Source organism: Asterias amurensis, chromosome 17, assembly GCF_032118995.1.
Source record: "Asterias amurensis chromosome 17, ASM3211899v1".
Taxonomy (NCBI): domain Eukaryota; kingdom Metazoa; phylum Echinodermata; class Asteroidea; order Forcipulatida; family Asteriidae; genus Asterias; species Asterias amurensis.
The window spans coordinates 11,800,745-11,820,495 of NC_092664.1; the positions used below are offsets into that span (position 1 = coordinate 11,800,745).

Here is a 19,751-nt window from a genome sequence, read left to right on the forward strand (position 1 = left end):
AGTTAAAAGGCACCGGACAGGTTTGGTAATACATGTAACTGAAAATAATTGTTGGCATAAAATCTTAGGCCTTCAAGGTAACAAGCAGTGGCGAGCTGTTGATAGTGTAAGACTTGGTGAGAATCTGCTCTCTCTGTAGTAACGTAGTTTTTGAGTAGGGGGTAATTTGTCACCCATACACTAAAAGACTTCAGACCTGAAGCCTTTTATGAGGCATCTGAAATCTGAAAACACCCAAAGCAACAAGGGAGTTGTTTCTTTCGGTAATTTCTTGCAACTTCATTCAATGACAAATTGTTTTATTTTATTTTATGCATACACTTTATGTTGGGATAAACCAAGTGAGATATACTGGTCGCTGACAATTACCAAAGGTGTCCAGGGGTGGATTTCACAAAGAGTTAGGACTAGTCTTATCTCGAGTTAGGACCAGTTACTCGTCCTAACTTAGGACTGTCCATGCAATGTGTATATCTCCTAGGACTAACTCTTTGTGAAATCGACCCCTGTGACTTCAACATCAATGCTTTTAAATCATTATCAGGGAACTTTTTGTTGCAATGTTTTTCACGATAATCTCCTGACTCACATTGCGGATTTAGCCAAATTTTTTACATTGTTGTTATCTCATAATGGTTGATCACACCAGGGTTACACCAGGATTACACTTAAAGGCAATGAACACTATTGGTAATTACTCAAAATAATTATCATCAAACCTTTCTTGATTATGAGTAGTGGGGAGAGGTTGATAGTATAAAAAATTGTGAGAAACAGCTCCCTCTGAAGTGACATAGTTTTTGAGAAAGAAGTAATTTTCCATGAATTTTATTTTTAGACCCTTTAGATCCCCCTAGTTTATCAAGATTTTGTTTAAGTTTCTTGAAGAAGAAGGCCCTCTAGGTATTGTGTAGACTCTATTCAGTAACCTCTTAAGGCAGGAGGACTAGTTTGGCAGTCTAGGGGTAATTTATCTTCTGTCTGTCACCCCTAACCTCAGTATATAACTGATCCCCGGATTAAAGGGCCAAGGGTCACCCTGGTCATTGACCTCTGGGTCTACCGTTGTAATAAAACATGAAAAAAAGCTTGGTGGGGTTGTCTGAGAAATGCACTCAAGTGGTATGGGGTTGACATTGTTGAACTGCACTGGGGAGAGACTTCTGCTGTGGCCTGGAATGAAAGAGAAACAAATCAAATGGTTGGGCCATTCTTACTTGATTCACATGTGAACCTTCGTAAGGTAATTCATGCTATGCAACTTTGCACTATTAGTTTTTTTTAAAGGAGACTTTATAATTTTTAGAGGTTAATTCAGTTCAAACCAACTTAAAGGCACCCTTGGTATTTACTCAAAGTATATATTTTAGCATACAAATTGATTTGGTGACGGGCAATGAAGAGCAGGGCCCAATTTCATAGCGCTGTTTAGCGGCTGATTTTGTGCTTACTGTGCAATTGCTATTTCATAGCGCCTGCTAACCGTAAGCGCACGCAAAGGCATGCTAACCTTCCGGTGCTTACCACAATAAATGACGGCACAATAGACCTTATCGCAAATACCAATGCGCAAGCGCAGACTGTTGAATGAGGTGCATTGTGGGATATATATGAATCAAATTTGTAATCAGCTAGACCACAATGCACCTAATTCCAAGCTTTACGCGCGCGCCCCAGTATTTGCGAAAAGGTCTATGCAAATCCTAGTAAATATGCAACATGGCCGCCCAATTTTTCTGCTAACCTGTGAATTACGCTAAGGCTTAAAAGCACATTTTTCTGCTACAGTAAGCACACAAATTTGCTTACCGTTAAGCCAGTGGACACTGTTGGTAATTGTCAAAAACTTGGTGTATCTCAAACATGCATAAAATAACCAACCTGTGAAAATTTTAGCTCGATTGGTTGCCAGAGTTGCGAGATAACTATGAAAGAAATAAACACCCTTGTCACAAAAAGTTGTGTGCTTTCAGATGCTTGATTTCGGGACCTCAAATTCTAAACTTGAGGTCTCGAAATCAAATTTGTGGAAAATTACTTCTTTCTCGAAAACTACTCCACTTCCGAGGGAGCCGTTTCTCACAATTTTTTATACTACCAACCTCTCCCCATTACTGGTTACCAAGTAAGGTTTTATGCTAATAATTTTTTTGAGTAATTACCAATAATGTCCACTACCTTAAGCAGCGCTATGAAATTGGGCCTTGTTAATAATAGTATAAAACTTTGTGAAAAACAACTCCTCTAAAGTAACATAGTTTTTGAGAAAAATGTAATTGCTCACTAAATATAATATTTGAATATGAGAAAAACTTTAGGTCGGAAGACTTTCTCAGGCATCTGACAACACACAAACTTCAATATTTCCTTGCAATGTTGGTGACCAATTGAGCCAAAATGTTCACAGTGTTTTTATTTTTTTATTCAGATGTTGGGATACACCAAGTTAACGTACTGGTCTATGACGTTTACCAAACTTGTCTGCCCTATAAAGGGTTTGAGTACTTTGGGTACATGTAGGACACAATTACCACAGTGTCCACAGATTTACATTAAACTCACACAGTTTGAAGATAATGATGGTAGAAAACTTCCCTTAAAATATTACTTGCTGAGGTGCTGTAGTTTTTGAGAAGAAAAAAAAACAAGTCACAAAAAGAATTGTCTCTGGAGACGAAAATTATTTTAGCATAATTTTTGTGACAATGTTTTACTCATTTCTCAAAAACTATAGCACCTCAGTAGGTAATATTTTAATGTAAGCTTTCTTATCTTCAAACGGTGTAAGTTTAATCTGTGGACATTCAGTTTTGTGTTACAAAAAGTACCCAAATCCTTGAAAGGGAAGACACAAACAACTTAATGCTTGAAGTCTACGCTTCTGCGTAACCTGCTGATATTTTGCTGTAAAATGGCCCTGTGTCTTTTACTAAAAGCGCTTTAAAATTAAAGTAACTGTACCAAATATTTTTTACTGAAAGTTGCGAGTTATAATGGGCGGAGTGTAAAGCCCGGTTCATGCTTTCTGCAAATGCGAAATATGATACGTATTTTGATGTCAAAGATATTTGCAACAAACAATTTGCAACAGTTGAGTTGTGCTCAACTCCGGAAAAATATTCGCTGCGAAAAAAAGAAAGAAAAAGAAGAAAAAAATGTGACGCCAAAATTTGCTTTGCATTCGCAGTAACTTGTATGATCCAGGCTCAAAAGTTCTGAATATCTACTTTACGGTAGTAGAATATTTAAAGCAAGAAAGTTCTCTACCTGCCAAGTACATGTAGATACACACATGGTGTTACCACAAGCCAAATTTAATTTTGGATGTCAATTTCTTCTTTTGGAACCACCCACCAAGCCACAATTTCAAGAAAAGTATATGAACTTTTAAACATTGATTATTCTGAGGTTTTGACCCGTATGGACTTTCTTTGTGTTCCTACAAATTCAGGGTTCCCTTCGACCATCAGTGCTGAGTTGTTGTCCTTACTGCCCAATACACAAAGCTCGCCTTCACTTTGTCATGTCCTACCTACTGTACATGGGTAATGCTGATACGTACCCATTGTCCACCCCACTGTACGCCCATTCTCTCCACATCTTTGTCCGCGCCGCCAGTTTGAAAAGATTTTGGCCGTCAACACGCATACCTTCACAGGATGTAGGGTGTTGAATAACCCAAGACAAGAAATGGATTTGCAAATTTTCGGGGAGCCATAAAAAATGAGTTTGAGGCCTGCTGTCTGTGAAACCCCACCTGCGCTTGGTGGAGGAACACGGACTATTAAGTCTCCCAAGTGACCCATGACCCGCTGGTATTGTTTGAAGCTCAAAAGACATTTTTGGTGGTCTTTTCACCGGGGTTGTGCTACGTGTATAGTAGAAGATACACACACACACGTACTTCCCTTTGTAGTAGCACTATTTTTTTACACTTTAAAAGTCTTGTGTGTTTTTCTGTAATGGCATGTTTGCTTTGGAAGCCCAGGGAGTCCCGTGGATTGAGTTCTACATGTAGGGTGCTGGTTTTCAAAGCATGTTCGGCTTTGTACTGTTTGTCTTTTGAATGCAACATGGTTTTGGAATTTTAGCTTCGCTTTGGGAGTGGGTTTGAAGGTAAAATGGTCACCGCGTCATGATCACATAATCATATGTATTCGCACTTGACTTTCCTTCCCTTTTTTTTCTCGTCTTAATATTTTGAGTTTACAAGCTCTTTCAACTTTTACCCATCATTATTGACCTTCGCTTATTAGTCCTTGCGCTTTTTAAAGGGAAAAGACTTCTTAAGAAGACGAGTATGATGTTCAAAACGTCAAGACCACATTGGCTCTTCTCAGAGCCAACATTCACACAAAAGAGATTTATACATGGTTGTACCCGCAAGTTTACCATTTATTTATAGTTTCTTATGAAATGACTTCATTGATAATTGTTGTATCTTTTCAAAGAAAGTTTGAGGTATGATTTGATATGAAAATACCATTCCATCAACCTGTTTCGTTTAAGGGCATCTCCGACTGCCGAGTGAAGTGAGAGCATGGTGATGATTTTTGGCCATCTGACAGCCCTTGTAATATTAAAGGACCACGTTGCCTTGGATCGAGCGAGTCGGTCCAAGAAAAGCATTTGAAACCATTTTTTATGAAATCGATATGGTTAAAAAGGTGTTTTAAAAGTAAAATTTAATGATCCACTCAAACATGCCTTGAAATTGTGTGGTTTCCTTACACTTTGCAAACTGACACGATCGGCCATTTTATGGAGTCGATTTGTTGACTCCACAAAATGGCGTACACATTTTTTCGTTCCTAATTCCTATTCTCATTAATTTGTTTGTTTTATTCAAGTAAGTTGTTGTATAGTAAATTGTTCATGTCTGCAAATTATGTTACTATCTGTACTTTCAAGACTTTTTCTCAAGAGAATACTTAAAATTTTTCTCTTTTTTCCCTATAGATTTGTTTGTTTTAGTTGGTCGTACCCCTTTTGGTATGTCAATTATCTTCCGGGGCACTTCAACAGCTCAGTCCGGACACCGTTCCGACTAGACACCAGTGGCAGTGGGTCCATTGCTTGACTTCAAACCCTTCACACTTGGGACTTGGGGCGTCATACCTGTAAGTAGCATCTACAGTTATCTCTTATTAATATACTAATAATATCGGAGTCTCATATACCGTATCTACCAAACAAGGTACTCAAAGCTCTCAGTAGATACAAACTTTCAGAAAGATACATGTAGGTTATTGAAGTGATGAATTCTGAGACCCAATTATGTAGCATTTTGTAAAGATTTACAAGGTGCTATAGGGCGCATACAGCAGCCACAGCCAGGAACACCGGGGCGAACCCCTTCTCTTTTCGACAAGTGCACTGGGTTCTTTTACATGCGTTACACAACACACGGGACCAACAGCTTTACGTCCCATCAGAAGGACGAAGCAATGGTTAAGTGTCTTGTTTAAGGACAGAAGTGTCATGAACCCACACTCTAATGATATGAAACACCAGAATTTGAATTTGGTGCTCTTAACCGCTCGGCCACGACACTTTTATATCTTGCACTTCTAGGTCTGCGAAAATATGTAAAATTTGTATCTGCGAGATTAAGAATATAATTTTGTTTTTACCCTTACATGAATGAATGTTAGTGCTGTATACTCAGTACTTACCCTAGTTCTGTGAAGAAAAAATCACAACGATATTTGCAATTCTAGAGCAGTGTCTTACGTAATGTTGTATTGAAAAGCAAATGATTTGTGAGCACCAACTGAGAAATATTTTTTTAGAATTTTCCTAAGCCACGTGAGGGAAGTCGTTCATAAAAAGATACGGTGCTTTTTATGTACATGTGTACACATTAAAAATGTGAATGATAATAATAAACATATTCACCCTGCTGGGTGTTCAAGGCGCAATAAAAAAGGAAAGAAAAAAGACGCAACAAATTTAGTCCTTGAAAACCTGTGACCTGTGTAAGATAATGAATCATTCCCAGTTCCTAATTGACTTCACAAAGTGAAAAGTGGACTCATCTTTTCGGGCAAAGATATTAATTTTTTTGAATGCCGACGTGTACAAAAAAACATGTAAATACCGCAAGCTGCACGCAAGAGTTCTATCAAATTCCTTGCATGAGTGGTCTCTTGGCTTTGTAGAAATAGGAAAACACTTGACCGAAGCTCAAAGCCAAACACTCCATTTGCCTGCGAAGGATGCGTACTTGTATCGTTAGACCACGTATGATCTAAAGAACTACAATAGACTGCGCTGTGTTCATTAGGCAAGACTGGACTTTAATGGCATGGGTTCTATGGGACATGACCCTTGGCCCCTGGACTTCCATGACATGTGGACATGACCCTTGGCCTTTGGTCCATGGCCCCTGGACATCCATGGCATGGGTTCTGTGGGACATGACCCTTGGCCCTTGGACTTCAACAACATGGGTTCTGTGGACATGACCCTTTGCCCCTGGACTTCAATGACATGGGTTCTATGGGACATGACCCTTGGCCCCTGGACATCCATGACATGGGTTCTGTGGGACATGACCGTTGGCCCCTAGACTTCAATGACATGGGTTCTGTGGACATGACCCTTGGCCCCTAGACTTCGATGACATGGGTTCTGTGGGATATGACCTGGACTTTCCTGCCATATTCTCAATCTAATCTTGATATATGCTACTCAGGGGTGGATTTCACAAAGGTAGTCCTAACTTAGGACTAGTCCTAGGCAATGCTAAGAGATAGGACCAGTCCTAAGTTAGGATGAGTTACTGGTCATAACTTAGGACTGGTCCTATCTCTTAGCATTGCCTAGGACATGTTAGGAATACCTTTGTGAAATCCACCCCTGGGCATTTACAGACCCAACAAAGATCATAGCTCTGCGGTCAGCGTAACCTTTTTTGTGACTTGGCTCAGATTAAGGATGGATTATCTTCTCCCTAATCACCTATCAGCCAGATTCTTCGCTCTCCTTCTCCCTAATCTGTCATAATGGAACCCTATCAGCCATAACATTAGCTCAAAGCTTCGGTACCGATCCATCCATGTACCAAATTTTCAGCAGCCAGTTTCACGAAGCTTTACCCAACTGCATTTAAGTCCACTTGCGTAGCGTTAATGGCGCAAGTTTCATGAAATCAGCTGCAGGCCTTTGCTTCATTTTTGAAAGTGCAATGGCACCAAGGCTTTTTCTTCTCGGGAAAGGGCACCCTCTGAGTGAGGGAATTGTAAATTTCTAGAGAGCATTTCAAGGGCACCAAGGCAATGACTAGGTGGCAAGGAGGCAATCTCCTTTGATGCCTCCGTTAGGAATAAGGCCTGTACATGTAGCCTACTTCATCAGATTCCAGGGGCAACTGAGGTGAGTGCCTACATGATACATGTACATGCCCCCTGGATAACATGGTCAATGCCTTCTTGCCCTTGAAATACAGTAGTAATTTATAATTTCCTCATAGGGTGCCTTGGGGAATAAACTGTGCCTTGGCGTCCTTACCCTTTCAAAAACAAAGCATAAAGAGATTCCTTATTTGGTTTCAGTAAAGGGAAAATGGCGTAAGGTCCAAATGTTTCACAGGTTAGCAGAAAAATTAGGTGGTCATATTGCAAATCACCATAAATGCATTGTGACATCAATTATTTTTGTGCAGTAAGCACCGGAAGGTTAGCATTATGGTTGTGCTTATGGTTAGCAGCGCTATGAAATTGAAATTGTACAGTAAGCACAAAATTGGCAGTTTAATCAGCTCAGCTCTATGAAATTGGGCCCTTGCACCATCAGTGTTGAAATTGAATGTCTTCCAGAGCAAGATGTTGTTTATTGGTTAGCGGTAACACCATGTGTGTATCTACTTGCAAGGTAGAGTTTGTTCTTGGAGAACTGTCTTTCTATATTCTACTACCGCGGAGTAAATGTTCGAGGGTTCAGGAGACTTCTCAGTTCTGAAAAGAACTGTCCTGCTTTTTTAACTATACCCGAATAGATGGTATAAGGAATAGGCTGGGACTAACTATAGCTTTAGGATCGTAATCGTTGGATAGGATGTTGTTTGTTTCATACTATGGATCCTCCTTGTGTACACTAAATAGTAAGAGATCCCAATACATTGATCTGTTTTGTCTACTGGTTGGCCCTTTGCAGGCCGACCAAAGACCCTGCTGGCCACAACATGAGCAATCAAGCCCCCTTTGCATTGTGCATTGCCCTTTCTTTATGGCCACACTATTGTATGGCTTCACACAATCTAAAGTGTATCCCAAGCACACTGCAATAACATGGAGTTTTCTAGTGGTCATTGAACCAGGGTCTGTGTACTGATGACTTGACTATAGTAGGTGCGTTGGTTCCTTGTCTTTATGTTTAGTGGTCATGTATTATGCTTGGGTGGGCGCAGATAATTTGGTTTTGCTGGATTCTTTGTCAGGGTTAAGATAAGGGCTGGGGGTAGGGACATGTACATGTACAATTCCACAATGTATTATTAGCATTAGGCCACCCAAAAAAAAAAATTGTTGATCGTCCCTGCCCGACCATTCAAAAAACCCCGACCCCATTTTTTTAATTTTTTTTTTTTTTTAATAAATCATAAAAACATTCTTTTCAGCTGATATTTTTTTCAAAATGTACAGGTTTGAAAAGATGTTTAAAGAAGGTTTTTATTCATGTTGGCAAAGCAAGAACAGTTCTTCAAATATTTACATGTACTTGGGATACACTGTGCTTAGTTGTTTGAAAAGGTTTACAGAAAATGTCATCTAGGAGTTAAATTTGTTTGACAAAACTATTGAAAACATCAAAAACACACAAACCCTCTGTTTTATAGTGATTGTGATGATTTCTTTGTTCTTGATTTCATATTTGGCATGTCAACAAAACTGTCAAAAAAAACCCCACCAAAAAACGAAAAACCTCCCTCCCCCATCCGCCCAAAAAAAAGGACGATCAACAATTTTTTTGTATGTGGCCTTATTATATAGCAGCTACAGAAGAGGGTTTCTTATTTTGAGGTTTTGAGGCTTTGGAAGGGGCCTGGGAGCAGGGTCCAGGGGAGGACTGGTGGTGAGTGAATCGTCTTTTTGTTGGTCTTCTTATAACCACTTACCAGGGTTGCTTGGCTGTTCATTTGGCTGCTCATGTAGTCTCCATGGGAAATAATAACAAAGGAGGAACGTCTTTTTAAATTACGTTTGAATAAGTTGTAGGTCATTGACCCTTAAGTGTGTGCATGGCTATACAATAATGGATGATGAATGAACCCATCATTGTCAATAAGCCATTTGCATGTTACATTTGGCCTGAAAAAAAAAAAACAGTTGATCGTCCCCTGTGGCATCCTTTTTTGTACTATTTTTTTATTTTACATTATTTTTTCAAAAAGACAATTTTTCTTTGTATTTCTCATTAAACTTTTAAGAACTTGTATCTTCATTAAAGGCAGTGGACACTATTGGTAATTACTCAAAATAATTATCAGCATAAAACCACACTTGGTAATGAGTAATGGGGAGAGGTTGATGGTATAAAACATTGTGAGAAACGGCTCCCTCTGAAGTGATGTAGTTTTCGAGAAAGAAGTAGTTTTCCCTGAATTTGATTTCGAGACCTCAGATTTAGAACTTGAGGTCTCGAAATCAACCATCTAAACGCACACAACTTTGTGTGGCATGGGTGTTTTTTTCTTTCATTATTATCTCGCAAGTTCGAAGACCGATTGAGCTCAAATTTTCACAGGTTTGTTATTTTATGCATATGTTGAGATACCCCAACTGTGAAGGCTAGTCTTTGACAATTACCAATAGTGTCCACTGACTTTAAGTAGCCTAAGTGGTAACTTTAAAATTGAAGAATTGTTGGCCAATTTGATTTAAAATGCTTGTCGGCCATATGAAAAAAAGAGGGGGAAAATAGCCCCCATCCTCCTCTTTTGGGAAAAAGGGACGATCAACTGTTTTTTATTATAGATCTAAATACTGCCTGGTACAATGTACAATGATGTGCTGGATCCATTTTAGCTTGTAATTATTACAACTGGCCATTTTTGAAAATTTAGGTTTGCTTTTTTTTTTTTAATCTCATCTACAACTTTGTAAAATAGGTTAGTAAAGGTTTTAAAGTTTATGTGATGTATTTTGTAACTTTTGATAATAGTTAAAGGGACCTTTGCCTTGGATTGGACGAGTTGGTCTATAAAAAGTGTTAGTCACTGTTTGTTATAAAATGTATATGATTAGAAAGATGTTTTAAAAGTAGAGTACAATGATCCACACAAATTTGCCTCGAAATTGCGTGGTTTTCCTTTTACTTTGCGAACTAACATGGTCGGCCATTTATGGGAGTCAAAAACTTAAAAAACATAAATGGCCGACTGTGTTAGTCGACGAGGTAAAAGGAAATCCCGTGCTATTTCGAGGCATGTTTGTGTGGATCATTGTATTCACAACATCTTTCTAATCATATGCATTCTATAACAAAAAGTTACAAATGCTTTTTATAGACCAACTCGTCCAATCCAAGGCATTCCTTTTATAACTGTTCCTCTAATAACGAGAGAATGATGGACGAAAAAACACCCTTGTTGCACGATATTTTAGTGGGAAATTGCTTCTGTCTCAAAAACTACGTTACTACAGAGGGAGCTGTTTCTCACAATGTTTTACACTGTCAATTTCTGTCAATTTCTCACTCAAACATGTCAAATATTAGAAGGCTTCACTATTCAAGTCTTTTAATATTTTGTTAAGCATCTGAAAGAACCTAAATCTGTAGAACAAGGGTGTATTTTTCTTTCATTATTCTCTTGCAACTCTGATAACCAAAAAATCACATATTTGTTATAAATCTTATTCAATGTTGGGATACACCTAGTGAGAATACTGTGCTTTGACAATTACCAAACGTGTCCAATGCCTTTAAAGTGTGACAATCACAGTGTACTAGGCCTCCCTCCTCCATCGTGGTTATGGTTCTCAATTGCCTCTAAGTGCTTGCTGATTGGCTTGATCTAGCTGCAGGCACGTACTCCTCCCCCCTCCCTCCCCCCCCCCCCCCAATGTCCTAGAACCTTCAAATCCAGCCCCGCCCACTTCCTCTGGAGGTGTGAATCCAGGATTGCTTGGTTGAGGACCCCTGTGAATGCTAATTGTGTTTGGGACTAGTCCCTGACTGCGAGAGGTTAACAAGGTACTGGTAAATTAATGCCCATGGGGCTCAGACTAATTTACATCGGTAGACCTTGAAGCTGTTGGGTTGTACATAAAGTGTGCATTTCTTTTTAACAATGTGCGGGACGTGCTTTCTTCACTGATTGAGTCTGAATTAGCAGTTGCCATATTATGTAGATTGTCAGATTTGGGTTAAAGTTGAAAAGAATCAGATGATTAGGGACACAAGCCTAGCTCATTTATTTATTTATTTATTTATTTATTTATTTCCTTTATTTACCGAGGGCGAGCCAAATCAGTAAAAAAATAACTTCAAAATCAAATTAGTGGAAAACTACTTCTTTCTCGAAAACTACATCACTTCAGAGGGAGCCGTTTCTCACAATGTTTTATGCCATCAATCTATCCACTTGTTACCAAGTAAGGTTTTATACTAATAAATTGTTTCGAGTAATAACCAATAGTGTCCACTACCTTTAAACCTTCCATGGTAAACTATGCGATTGTGTTTAGGAGAGGAGCATCTCACAGAGTTTGCTGGTAAACTTTTTGTCACAGTGACTAGCCAGCAGGAGGACCAGTTAGCTTGTCATTTCGCTGGTCCCTTGCAGCTTTGTCACTGGTCCATAAATAGGGATGCCAGGCCTGTATGGTAAACAGAGCCATGCATTTGGGCACTGAAAATGGCCACCACAATATCGCTGTTGAAGCTTCCCACTGGTGTGTACCATTTATTAGTTAATTTTAATATGCCCTTGAAACCTGAATGAAAACAAGGTGAACAGCAAACCTTACCGCTTCATAGCTTTTTACAGCTAACAGATGTCTCTGCAACAAACAGAATCACGCAACGTATTTGGGGACCTGTCCAACCAGCTGGCGTAATTTAGTGATAAAAATATTACGTGTAGTTTTATAAGCACCTAGTTATGATTTGTACACGTATTTTGGGGAATTGTTATTAAAGGCAGTGGACACTATTGGTAATTACTCAAAATAATTATCAGCATACAAAACCTTACTTGGTAACGAGTAATGGAGAGCTGTTGATAGTATACAAATATTGACTGCTTCGAGTGCTTTGGTTAAAACTACGACTCCCGAGGTGATCCCCGGAGGCCGAGGGAAAATGGAATGGTCCGGGATCACCGAGGGAGTCGTAGTTTTAACCATTGCACAAGTAAAAGCAGTCAATATTTGTTTTATAACGCCCCAACAGACTATTTATCATCCTCGTACACGTAACGTTCGTACGCGCGTTTCAGATACACAGATGCACAACTGATTGGGTTCAAGGTCAGTAAGAAGATGTCTGGGTACTGCACGCTGTGTGATAGTCGTCGGACTATCACATGACAAACGATGCACTATCACACGGCTGCCGTTTCTAGTAAAACTACTTGGAGACATATCATGTGATGCGCTCTAAGCCAATGAAAAAGCAGAATATTTTTAAGGGTGTTATAATATAAAACATTCTGAGAAACAACTCCCTCTGAAGGAACGTAGTTTTCGAGAAGAGAAGTAATTTTCCACAAATTTGATTTTGAGACCTCAGAATTAGATTTTGAGGTCTTGAAATCAAGCATCTGACACAACTTTGTGTGACAAGGGTGTTTTTCTCGCAACTTCAACGACCAATAATTGAGCTCAAATTATCACAGGTTTGTTATTTAATGCATATTTGTTGAGATACACCAAGTGAGAAGACTGGTCTTTGACAATTACCAATAGTGTCCAGTGTCTTTAAGGATGTGTTGTTAATCACTCAAAATAGTTGTCAGCATAAAAACTTACTTGGTTACACGTAATGCAAAACTGTGCCACTAATAGCACTGGAAAAAAAAAAGCTTATCGGGAAAAAGGCTATCAGCCAAAAAAACACGTTAGTAGTAGTACCATACAGTTAACATCATTGCAACTGGTGCCCCTCAAGATACGCTTTCGCTCCCCAAAAGTACGATTTCGTTTGTGTAATCTTTTTGTTTGAATTGTATTGTTAAAACATGTATCACATCCTGGAATACGTTGCATGCAAATTAGCCACAAGGAAAGTTGTCATGGAGATACGTACATGTAGTGAGTTATTTCAAGACTACACGAAAATGTAGCTTGCTCCAGGGGAGAACAACACTTTGTCATTTCAGTGGAAAGTGCAGTGACCCAGGAAGTCTTCCAGAAGCCCTCCTAGTCCCTTAACCGCTGTACACTTGTATGCATGCTCCGGGTGGTTTAAACAAGCCTTATAATGGCCTCATATCCGTAGATGGAATGCAATTGGACCATACCTCCTTCCTACTTCGAGCCGGTCCCTGGCTTTTGGCTCATTCTCCCCACAACTCTCAGCCGCTAAGGTTATCTTTGCTCAGCTGACAACTTGCAGGCTTCAACAGAAACCATTAGGCATTTGCTGAGGTGCCCTGTTCTTTTGCAGTGGTGCCCTTTGCAAAGTTTTAATACAAATTCATATTTTCCAAATACATAGAAGTGCCAAGAGGAAAATTGCTGTGCCCCTTCAAGAGCGTAGTTAAAGGTCTGAATTTAGCACACGAGACAAGAAAATAAAAATAAATATTTTTTGTTTGTTTTAACAGGCAGCTAGTTTCAAGAAGAAAACAAAAGTTCATGTTAAGTTCTGCATAATTTTCTTTGGGGGAAGTACATAATTTTATAGTATAAGAAAAATATCTGACCGTTTCACCGATGTGATCCTTTTGCATGCAGTAGAGTTGATTCCCTTCAATTTGCCAGTAAACATTGCCCTGTGTGACGAGGCCTTTACATTGGGACTCTGTGCAACTGTGATTTGTCAGGTGTTTTTTTTTTTTCTGATTACAATTTTTTTTAAACATATCTCCTTTTTGCTAAAGTTGACTTTTAAGGTGTGAACCTACCATTGCAGGCTTAAAGTTGTACACATTGCCTAAAGCCTGTTTCATACTTCCTGCGATGGGAAGGCAATACAATAGTTTTTGACGTTTTCATTTTGCAATGAATAATTCGGAAGAGTTGAAATGTGCTAAAGTTCTGCGAAACATTCGTAGCAAAAAACAGGGCTGTGACGTCAAAATTGTATCGTATTTCTATGAATCAGGATTTATAAGACCATTAATGTCCAAACCTCTGGTTTTGTGGTGATTTAATAACATTCAGACAATGTAAATAAGATCAGTACAAAAGAGTTGAATTGAAATAAAGGAGTAATTAAATACAAAATAATGTGCAAAAGCTAATCACGCTAGTTGCAAATGCATTAACTATAGCCCAATGACCAGGGCCTAGTTTGATAAAGCTGCTTAAGCAAAATTCATTGCTTAACATCTCTCTGCTAAGCATAAATGAGCAGGATACCCTTCAAAAATGGTGCTTGTGCTTTGGCTGGTAACCTTTCCTGGTAAGCTCAATCAGGCCTGTATGCTTTGTGTTTGAAAGGGCAAGGGCATCAAGGCATTTTCTCCTTGGTAAAGGGCACCTTATGAGGAAGTTGTAAATTTCTACTGGAGCACATCGAAAGCACCAAGGCAATAATGAACAGGGGCACGGACCACAGAGGCAATTGCCTTCGATGCCTCCGTGAAGTATCATACGTAGGCCTGTTCAATTTTGTTGTGCTTATATTATAAGCAGCTCTATGAAATTGGGCGCTGGAGTTCTCTGAAGAAGTCATGTGCCTACCCATGCCCTGATTGGGAGCGAAGACTTTCACATCATACTAATTAACCTATATGGTACACGATGTACTCCCGCTAACACGGTCGCGCAGTGGCGGGCGATGGCGGGCGGCAGGCTTTGTGAATGTGATCATCTGTACTGTGTAATGGGGTCAGGCCTGTCAGATGGTTCAAACCCGAGCCATTACTAAACATAGATTGGATTAAGGTGCTAGTATCGAATGACCTGAGCGCGACCCACATCCATAGAGGAGAAGTAGGCCATGGAATCTGTCTTCGACATGTACTTCCTGGACTGTTTGGTTGTGTAAGATGTTAATACCAGTAGACCTAGATACTAGGGAGATGGGTTGCTACTTAAAGCCCTATTCACACGACCGCAATTTAACAGGTGTCCCTTGCTTTTAATGTTAGCATGGTTGTGAAATGGAGCAATATTTGACTAGATTCTATACAAGGGACCTTGGACAGTACTAAAATTGTTGCCCTTTCACCTGAGGACATTTTGTACAATTTTACAACCATGCTACAATTAAGCAAGGGACCTTTGCTTAATTGCTCTCGTGTGAAAGGGGCTTTAGTGAAGACCTGTCATTAAAGCGACATGTTGCCTTGCAAGTTGGTCAATGAGCGAGTTGGTCAATGAAAAACGTTTGAAACCATTTAGTATAAGATGCATGGTTAGAAAGATTTTTAAAAGTAGAATATTTATCCACACAAATATGCCTCAAAATTGCATGGTTTTACCTTTTACTTTTGCAAACTCAAAAAATCGTGCAACTTCGTTGACCGACTCTACTTGCTGCTAAAAGGTTACAAACCAAAATTCCGTAATCGAGTACTACATTTACTAGGCTGATGACACAGTGCCGAGAACAGCTAATCACCACCATGCCTTGTCAGCCAAGTTAACTACTGTTGTGAACATGCCCTATACCAGTGTACAATACAGACCTGTGATATCTCCCCTTTAAAGCGGAAATGTGCCTTTTTAGTAATCGGGTAAAAACTAACTTGTCCTTTTTTTTCATTCGTTTTTTTTTTTTCATTTTTTTTTTTTTTTTTTCAATTTTGTTGTTGTCTTTTTGTGTGTGTGTTATTCCCTTATATATAAGCTTGGCATGCCTTATATAAGCTAATGGCAACAATAATGTAAAATAACAATAATGTGAGATAAACCTAGTTACTGGATTTATGGGGTGTCCCAATTCGAACAGCATACATGTAAATGCGTGACGCGCGCTCACTTGACGTTTCACGATCATTCTCACATAATGTATTTTTTTTTAAGCTCTTTTTGTAAGGGTCCACTCACAGGCCTGACAATAATAATGTAGTGTTTTGCTTTCCAGAAGTTCCCTGAAAAGTACAAGGTCACTCTTGTGGTAATCAAAAATAGCATGTTCCCTCCTCATGTAAATGCTGTGTACATGGAGGAATGGGTAGTGTACATGTACATGTACAATATCATTCTCACGTTCTTAAAATGAGTGCATAGTTGATTATCATGTACATGTAGGCCTATACCACTATGCTGCAACTGAACATAGTGTACACATACAAATGTTGTACATACTAGTAAAATGAAACAGTATTGTTCTTGTTTACATCGGCCTACACTGTTAAGTGTACGCACTGAAATGCACTGAGTGTACTGTACATGCAGACTTGTTGTGTTCTTTGAATTAGAACATGTTTACGAACGCAGAGACCTACATGTACTGAGTACTGTACATGTGACTGCACCACAGAGTAGCCTACTGTACGTTTGTACAGTGCAAAGGACACAGTGAATACCCTGCACTAACCCATGCACTCTGCTAAATCTCATAATGCATTTGGATGGTTCTGCATGGATGCTACGCTGAGGTATGATAAACACTGTACGCATACTGGGGGAAACCATACACACTCCATACAGCGGCAGCGTATAGTACCCTGTGTACGTACCAGTACGTATTATATACCCTAATACAGGACCTGTATAGTGTTTACAGCAATATGGCAGGGTATTGTGCAAGGTGGAGTGAATCCACTGCCTTCGTCTAGCCTCTCCGGGCTGTACTGTGTACTGGAATTACATGCACTCTGGATATAGATTGTGTGCCATTGCGCTGTGGGTTGATGCTGTTGGGAATGTTAATGTGAGTATGTGTACACTTTTATTTCCTTGCACATTGCTGGTGTTTTGTTGTTGTAGATTTATAAGAAATGGTCGACTTTTGAGTCTTATTTCATACATGGGACAGGGTCATTGGTGTACCTACATGTAGGTGGTAGTGGGTGGTGAACAAGTAAATAGCAATTGTGAATCATACAGAAAAGTACACGTATTATGGTTCAGTGTGTGGGGGGCCTGTATGCGTTTATGTGTACACTAAACATGTACATCATGCATAGTAATGTAGTACATGTAGTAGAATTTTAACTGTTTTTAACTGTTTGTAACTGATAAAAATGTACTTTGCAGTTGAGGAAAGTACACCTATTATGGTTCAGTGTATGGGGGGCCTGTATGCCTTTATGTGTACACTAAAGTATGTACACATGCATAGTAATGTAGTAGTATAATTTTAACTATTTAACTGATAAAAATGTACTTTGCAGTTGAGTTTTATAACTAAAGCTGTACAAACATATGAATGAAACTCAAGGGTTAGTATAGGCAGCAGCCTTTCTGTACAAATTATGTTTTGATGTACAATGCCTGTCTATTGTGGAGTACATACATGTACAAAGCACTCCTTGCCCTATGCATTATGGTTTGGTGGCAGGTACAAATGTGCAGGCATGTTTGTTTATCTGTACTCCCTATACTGACAAGAACTGGAATTTTTATCTTTGAGAGGGCAAGGTCATTTATATTTTGCAATGCATGGGCACCGCACTTCTGTTGAATAAAAAGTGTAAACCTTTGCAATGAGGATCAAGACCAGGGCAACAGAGGCCAGGGTCATGGAGGGGGGGGGGGGGGGGGGGTTGGATGAACACCACAGTTTGGTACACTGTGTTTAAAAATTGGAGAAAATGGAATTAGCTGTTGCAAACTACTTTAAAGACACTGGACACTATTGGTAATTGTCAAAGACCAGTCTTCTCACTTGCTGTATCTCAACATTAAATGCATTAAATAACAAACCTGTGAAAATTTGAGCTTAAATCGGTCATCGAAGTTGCGAGATAACAATGACAGAAAAAAACACCCTTGTCACACGAAGTTATAAACCATATTGTACGGTTCCATATTGTACGGTTTTCTTTCAACGTTGTCATCAGCTCGGGTCTTGGGTTTGCATTCAAGGATGCTGAAAAAAGAAATAAATGGCTCACCCAGATCATACATGTACATCACTGAGAATGAGGTTGTACCTACCCCCATTTCTCCAATTTCACAGTATATTTAAGTGAACGATTTCCCTTTATTGTACATTTGTAGCTGAGCAAAATGCTCCGCAAATTGTTTCAGAAGCTAATAAAAAATCATCATTTTGCTAACTCACACTTAGCATACAAACTTTCCAGTCGAGATATTTTGCCAAGCACAGTTGCTGGACGAAATCATTCCCCGTATTTGTTCATTCTCTTCTCATTTCAGCGTTTAATTCATCAGATATAACAGTTCTGTCAGGGAATCCATGTACATGTTTGTACATGGCCTGGGATTTATAAATGGCGCTGCAAGTTCACACACCACTGGGAATGGGGTTGTACCCCCTACCCTATTTCCTTGGTATATTTGTTCAATCTCTTCTCATTTCAGCATATAATTCATCGGTGATAACATTCTGTCAGGAAATCCATAAATGGCCTGGGATTTATCAATGGCGCTGCAAGTTCGCACACCACTGGGAGTGGGGTTGTACCCCATACCCCATTCCCCTTGGTATATTGGTTCAATCTCTTCTCATTTCAGCGTATAATTCATTAGTGATAACGGTTCTGTCAGGGAATCCATAAATGGCCTGGGATTTATAAATGGCGCTGCAAGTTCACACACCACTGGGAGTGGGGTTGTACCCCATACCCCATTCCCCTTGGTATATTGGTTCAATCTCTTCTCATTTCAGCATATAATTCATCGGTGATAACATTCTGTCAGGAAATCCATAAATGGCCTGGGATTTATCAATGGCGCTGCAAGTTCGCACACCACTGGGAATGGGGTTGTACCACCTACCCTATTTCCTTGGTATATTTGTTCAATCTCTTCTCATTTCAGCGTATAATTCATTAGTGATAACGATTCTGTCAGGGAATCCATAAATGGCCTGGGATTTATAAATGCCGCTGCAAGTTCACACACCACTGGGAGTGGGGTTGTACCCCCTACCCCATTCCCCTTGGTATATTGGTTCAATCTCTTCTCATTTCAGCATATAATTCATTAGCGATAACGGTTCTGTCAGGAATCCATAAATGGCCTGGGATTTCCACAAACTCAACCCCCCTGTGGTAATTGATTGATCTTATGACTCAATTCAGCTTACTTTGCTGGAGGCTTGGGATCATGTCACTGTGTTTCTGGGAACTCTGTATTATGATGCTCTGCACAATTCAACTACTGACCTCATGTACAGTACATCATGTTGGTGTGTGATGTTGAACCGACATAGTTGTTTTGGCAGTCTATTTGTAGAATTGCCCTTGTAAAAAAGTACAATATTTTAATGCCTGTATGCTAAGAGCACCAAGGCATTTTCTCCTTGGTAAAATGCACCCTATGAAATTGTTAATTTCAAGGGCACCAAGGCAATGACCAGGGGGCGTGGAGGCTATCGCCTTCCTTGCCTCCGTGAAGTATCAGTCCTGTATCTTTCCTCACCTTCCAGTCTCCTCTAGGACCCCAGTTCGAGTCCCACCAGGGGCACTATGTGACTGCTCAGCCGCTACCTGACTGCATGGG

General features: G+C 39.6%; 1 protein-coding gene across 9 annotated transcripts in view; it reads left to right on the top strand.

Moving 5' to 3' along the window:
• LOC139949598 (uncharacterized) overlaps window positions 1-19,751 on the top strand; it is a 100,580-nt gene that overhangs the window by 35,254 nt on the left and 45,575 nt on the right. For 8 of the 9 annotated variants that reach the window (XM_071948010.1, XM_071948015.1, XM_071948017.1 and 5 more), the window contains one exon: window positions 4,960-5,120. The gene's annotated coding sequence lies outside the window, so the exon portion shown is untranslated. Of the gene's footprint in view, window positions 1-4,959; window positions 5,121-16,515; window positions 16,993-19,751 lie in introns of those variants that run through there. The other variant, XM_071948012.1, reaches the window with a different exon arrangement.